The 6,430-nt window shown below is 47.8% G+C and overlaps 1 protein-coding gene across 1 annotated transcript in view; it reads left to right on the top strand.

Moving 5' to 3' along the window:
* Positions 1 to 6,430, top strand: part of SH3PXD2B (SH3 and PX domains 2B) — a 98,607-nt gene that overhangs the window by 22,861 nt on the left and 69,316 nt on the right. The gene's annotated exons all lie outside the window — the stretch shown is intronic.

Below are 6,430 nucleotides of genomic sequence, written 5' to 3' on the forward strand. Positions count from 1 at the left end.
TCTAAGACCACATGGGGAGTAAGCAGCAGATCCTTGTAATTTTGTATGCCAAATCTGGTATTTCACATGAAGTCCCTGAAGCGTTCAGAGATATATTTATGGTACTATGAAAGGTTTTTGTTTTGGGGACTCTGCCCTCTTGCTCCTCTACCCCTACAGCAGCCTACACCTCCCTCTCTTTACACCACCTTTTAATGATCAGCTTTCTTCCCCTCCCCTCTCTAGATTATGAATATTTTCCTCACTGCACCCTGTTCCTCTAGCACAGAGCCAGGCCCAAAGCTGTCTGTTGAGCTGACCTGGGGAACTCCTCCTGCGTCAGGGAAGTATAGTGCTCTCATAAGCATGAACCTAACCACATTGATTGGATGCTAGTGATTGATTCCTTACCTCAACCCAGCAATTCTTAGGAGCAGGATGACCTGCTGTCCATGAAATCCTGGTGGCTCTGAGGGTATTGTTCACGTTTCAGATACTGTGGATGGAGAATCCCGGGAAAGCCGGAAATGGTCACTCCTGACTCTGAGCCTTCACAAATCTGGCATTTGTGGATATAGACATCGTTTTCATGGGCTTTCTAGTCCAATTGAAATTGCCTTTCCCATTAGTGTGGGTTTCTAGAAAGCTGAATGAAGTGAACGTTTTGTATATCACATCACATATTTCACATATTCCTTTAAAATGTCCTAGATGGTGTTTCTTACGTTATGAAAGGTTTTTGTTTTTGGTGTTCTCCCCCCACTTAGATGCAGATGTTGGACAAATTTCCCATGGAAGGAGGACAGAAGGACCCCAAGCAGCGGATCATCCCCTTTCTGCCAGGTAGGTGAGATGGGTGCTCTCAGACTGGGACACCGGGGGCTCTGGTACAGCTCCCAGAGCTCTTGGGACAGTTTATCAGCTTGTCTTCCTTTATCAGGGGACACCATCCCACTGACCAGAATCTCAGCCATTTGTAGACATTAACCCATTTATGCCAGAGGTTGCAATTTTTTGTATTTTTGCATGAGTGAAAAATCAGACCTTGGCAGTGACCCTTGAGCAGTAATATATAAATAACTCCCACAGGCTTAATGTTCCAATAATGGAACACTAGGCGTAAGTGGGTTAATGACTAAGTGCTTGGGTTTTGGCATTAGATGCTACACCATTTACTAGATGATGAATGACCTTGAGAAGACTCTTTACCTCTGGATCCTCAGTTTCTCCCATCTCTAAAATAGGAATAATTCGAGCTCAGAAAGTTTTTCTAGTGAGTGCTTTCTATTTCGATAACTATGGTATTCGTTTTCTATTCTTGCATAACAAATTACCACCAATTTAATAGCTTAAAACACCCATGTATTACCTTACAGATCTGTGGGCCAAAAATCCAGGCAGGGTTTTTGGCCCAAGTGGGTTCTGCTCAAGGTCTCATGAGGCTGAAGTCAAGATGTCAGCTGAGCCAAGCTCTTATCTGGAGGACCTAGAGAAAAGTCAACTTCCAGCCTCCACGTAGATTGTTGGCAGAGTTCAGTTTCTCACAGCTATAGGACCAAGATCTGTTTCCTTGCTGGCTGTCACCCTCTCAGCTTCTAAAAGCTTCCCACATCCCTCATCACAGGAGCCCTCTATTGCAGGATCTGACCAGCAGCCCACAATGCAACGGGGCTCTCTCTTTGTTCCCAGGCAGATCGGCTGGTCGGAAATAATAGACACACACAAGATAGTGAAAGCTGGGTCCAGGGGGGTCACTGCCTTCTGGTCCCATGATGCCGCCAATGCACTGGATATACCAACATTTATTATTAAGTTTAGTGAGGGCAGAGGTAGGTTAGTGAGGGATTTAGGGTCATTTGATTGTGAGGTGAGATGGTCACATGGGGATGAAGTAATTCTTTAACATAACGTCTGTATGCAGAAGTACAGTATACAGAGATGAGAATTTACAATATAGTGCATGCATCAGTAATTTCTAACAGAGCCTTAAAACAGGAACACAGTCTTTCCATAACCTATGATTAGCAAGATATTAATCAGCAGTAACAGTTGCAGCAAAAGCTGGTTACAAACAATCCATAGGAACAGGACGTGAAGCTAGACAACCGGTTAGACCAGAAATTCTCAGAAGGGAGTATGAACCCTAAAGAGGCCTAGCAGAGCCGTGGCAAGATGAGGGTGTTTATAGCCATATTGTATCCATATGAACAGGCGCCCCTCATGCGTCCATTTATAGGCTCTCCACAAGGGTCGCATTCCATTCCCAGAGCTATGAACATTTGCTTTTCTGGGATAGGAATCTTGGTGATGTGAAACCTCCCTGACTACGCGTCCGTTCATAGGCTCCCTGCAGGGGGAAGCACGTCACGTGCTCTTGGCTCATTCTGGCAGTCCAACCTGGCATTGTCTTTACACAATCCTGCATGCAACTTTGTATTTACAATAATCAGGACCGTTTCATCTTTTATTCCGTAGCAATAGTTTCAGGGGGTCTCCCTACAGCCCTCTCCATCTCCCAGCCAACAGTGGGGCAGCAAATCTCACTTGGCCTTCAAATCCCTCTGACTTTGCCTTCTGCTACCAGTCAGGGAAAGCTGCCTGCTTTTAAGGACCCATACGGTTATTACCTGACTAATCCAGGATAATCTCCCTCTTCTGAAGTGAACGGAAGGCATATAATAGCTCGTCACATACACAAGCTTTGGGGATTAGGGCAGCACATCTTTGGGGGATATTTTAGAAAGTTTATGAACCTAACTCATACGGCTACCAGGCAGCACACCAGCTGCTGTGCAGCATTTAATGCAGTTATACCTAGTCTCTGTTCCCAAGGCAGTCTCCATCCCCCCAGATTCCTACCAAAGAATACTATAACGACTTCAGCTCAAAGAGAGGGGTTACCCAAACCAGTGTTACTGCTTCAAGTATAATAATAGCTCCGTACTGTGGGCCAGTCACTCAGTGCTTTACTTTCATTACCTCGTTTCGTCCTCAGAGCAGCCCTGCAGCGTAGGCATTACTGCACCCATTTCACAGATTAGGAAAATTGAGGCTCAGGAAACCTATAGGCACTTGCACAGATGGCAGAACTGGAATTCAGACACAGGTATGGCAGGCTCCAAAATTCGTGCCTGAGTCAGACAACCTGGGTTCCAATCCCAGCATGCCCCCCTCACCAACTCTGTCACCTTGGGTAGATGACTTCATTTGCAAATTGGAAATAATAATGGTACTAAAATGATGAAGTTGTTATGATGATTGTGTAAATGCCTGGCAGGTTGCTATCAGCCATCAAGCACTTACTATGATGTTTTTATATACTGAAAATCAGCAATCTGACAATCACCCTAAGTCATAGATATTTAGAGCTGGACGGGCCCTTTAGTTCCTTTTTCAAGGCCAGGAATGGTGGTTCACTCCTGTAATCCTAGCACTTTGGGAAGCCAAGGTGAGTGGATCATCTGAGGGTGGAAGTTTGAGACCAGGCTGGCCAACATGGCAAAACCCCTTCTCTACTAAAAATATAAAAGTTAGCTGGGCATGGTGGCAGGCACCTATAATCCCAGCTACTTGGGAGGCTGAGGCTTGAACCCAGGGAGTGGAGGTTGCAGTGAGCCGAGATCGCGCCACTTCAACCTGGATGAGAGAGCGAAACTCTGTCTCAAAAAAAATAAAATAAAAATAAAATATATCTTTTTTTCAGCAAAGGGAACAGGTCTAGAGATGGGGGGAACTCCCTGGGTCACACAAGTGCCAGTCTCCCAACCCCCTAGTCCAGAACATAGTGGGTTCTTCAGGTATTACTGTCACTAAATGGGTTTAGAGACAGGGCACATGTGTTTGCCAGGCTTCCTCCACTGGGAGAATCCTTTACCTAAAAAAGCTAACATTTGTAGTTCCTCCACTGGCAAAGTGTACAACCATGCTGGAATTTTCTTTCCTGCTGGAGAAAACCCCGCTGGCCAACTGCAGCAGCCAAATGTCAGCGCTCCAAAGCGTGTGCTTCAGAGTCAAACAGACTAGCCTGTGACCTCAAGTAAGCAACATCCCCTTCTAAGCCTCAGTTTCCACATCTGTTAAAAATGGGACAGTGACCCCTGCTTCACAAGGTCCAGTTCCTGGCACGTAGTAGATTCTTGGTAAAGGCAGAAACAGGGTCCTGGGACATGTCTTTGGAATCTCTTGGTTTCACGTGTTCGTGTCCTCCTTAAATGATCATTCTGGATGTTAAAGGTAAACTGGACTCCAAATGCAGGTTTTTTTCACCAAGAAAGGAAAGGAAGGCTGTGAGTTCTAACTCTTTACTGGATAAAAGACAAAACCAGCTCTGGAGAACTACCCGAGACGGTGAAGAACTTGAGCCGACCCTCTCCCAAGCTCTTAAAAGCTTTCATGGTTACGTAATCCTTCTCCACCAGAGAATTAATGAAAAGGCTGTTCCCAAGGACTTGGTCTCTTCTCAAGGCACCCACTTGTGGCTTGGAGAGGTCCCACTAGGCCCCAGGACCCCGCTGGGCCCTAGGACCCCAGACCACCCCTTCTGAGCCACCTCTTAGCTTTTCCTCAAAGCCGAGGGTGAGGCCAAGACAGGGAAGCACGAGAGAAGCGCCCCCTCTCCTAGGGGTCAGTTTGCTGCCAAGACTGCCGCGTCAGCAGAACAAAAGCAAGTCTCATGTTAGCACAAAGGCGGGGGAGGGGAGAGCAGCCTGCACAGTTTTCCATCCCAGCAGGAGCTGGGAAAGCCAACTTGGCAGAGGATGCTGCCTGAAAAATAGGAATTACAGTCTGGCCTTCCTCCACAGTGGAAAACAAAAGCCGACCGTTCCCACCAAAGGCTGTGCACGCCTCTGAACACCCTTTCCACTCCAGGAAGGCAGCCGGCTCACCCTCCTGCCCCGAGATACACACAGAAACACCTCCCGTCAGGCACAGGCCAGGGCCGCTGCCCACGGCACCTCACCAGGGAGGCCCTGGCCAAGGGGGTACTGGCTCCCATGCCTACCGCTGGCCTCACGGTTCTGCCCCATGGCCAGCACCTGAGCCACAACTCGGGCTCTGCTGTGGGTAAATGACAAATTGGCCCACTGGAGGCAGGTTTAAGAAAGCTGGGAGTTGAGGAAAGAACGTGCGCTCTGAATTGCGGAGTGCATGAATCATCTAAAGTAAAAAAATAATAAGTAATTGTCCCTTTGCAAGCACCTACTAAGGGCCATCCCTGTGCTGGGTGTCATGGAGATGGCTTCTAAGAGCTAGGGGCTGCTGTCCCATTTCACAGATGAGGAGACTGAGGCTCCGGGAGGTAAATGCATTCCCCAAAATTCCCCCTAGGACTGGCCGGGGCCTCATGGACTGCAGAGCCTGTGGCCTCTCCAGCAGGCCCCACTGCTGCCACAGGGCATCGTGCCCTTGTTGCTGGCAGGGCACCAGACGTGCACCCAGAGATTCCTGTCCCACTGAGGTCTCACAAGTATAGGAATGACACTTATGTCCTTGAGTTGCCCCCTCAGGAAACGCTGAAGGCGCCTGAGTCTTCTGTTCCCTTTCAATTCCTGTAGACCTGTCCTTGGGTGGATCCTCAGCTTTGGTGTCTAGTCGGATGGCAGCCTCAGGACAGGCCTGTGCCTATTGCCGTGGGCCAGCGCTGCCCCGTGAGGGTGGAGATACTTAGAGCCTGTTGACGACCTTTTCAGTAAGACACCTATACACCCACCCTCCACCCTTCCCCTGGTTTACAGAAGAAAAATTATACCTGAAGGGGACCAAAGTAGTTTTGATTAGGGACTCCTCTCCCATTTTGAGAAATAAATTACCGAGCATTTGCTGGGCAGGATTTCTCTTCATAGGCACACATTCTTTGTTTCTCCTGAAGGCTCAGGACACTGCTGGGGTTCTACACAGCAAGTAGTTCCACCTACAAGGACAGTAAAATGGAGATAGGGAGTATTTGATTGTCACAATGACTGGAGGTCGGGTGGGGTTGGGAAGGCTACCAGCTTCATCTGGATTTGAACCAAGGATGCTAAACATCCTGCAGGGTGGGAGCCTCCAGTCCAGGGAAGCATTGCCCCACCCAGACTCCAGCAGGGTCCCCCCTCCCCTGCTTTTGGGAAACACCAGCTATGAGCAGCAGGAGGGCAGGCCACAGCCGGCTTGCTCCCCACTAGCCCCAAAGCGTGGCACAGAAAGGCCTTACACAGAGACTGTACCTGTTCAGTGAATAAGATCATCGGCTCCAGGGAAATCCAATTGCAAACCACTTCCCACTTCCCTGCCTCATTTACTTTTTTTGCTAATGACATGAAAATTTTCTGATTCTAAAAGCAATAAATGTTTACGGCAGAAACTTTGGAGAAAGTGTAAAAAAGAAAACCAAAATTCTCTGTCTTTATTCCTCAAAGACAAGCACCTTGAACTTTGTGATACATATTCATCTACTTTTTTTTTTTTTTTT

The sequence above is a fragment of the Mandrillus leucophaeus genome, unplaced genomic scaffold, assembly GCF_000951045.1.
Source record: "Mandrillus leucophaeus isolate KB7577 unplaced genomic scaffold, Mleu.le_1.0 Scaffold314, whole genome shotgun sequence".
In the NCBI taxonomy this organism is placed as follows: domain Eukaryota; kingdom Metazoa; phylum Chordata; class Mammalia; order Primates; family Cercopithecidae; genus Mandrillus; species Mandrillus leucophaeus.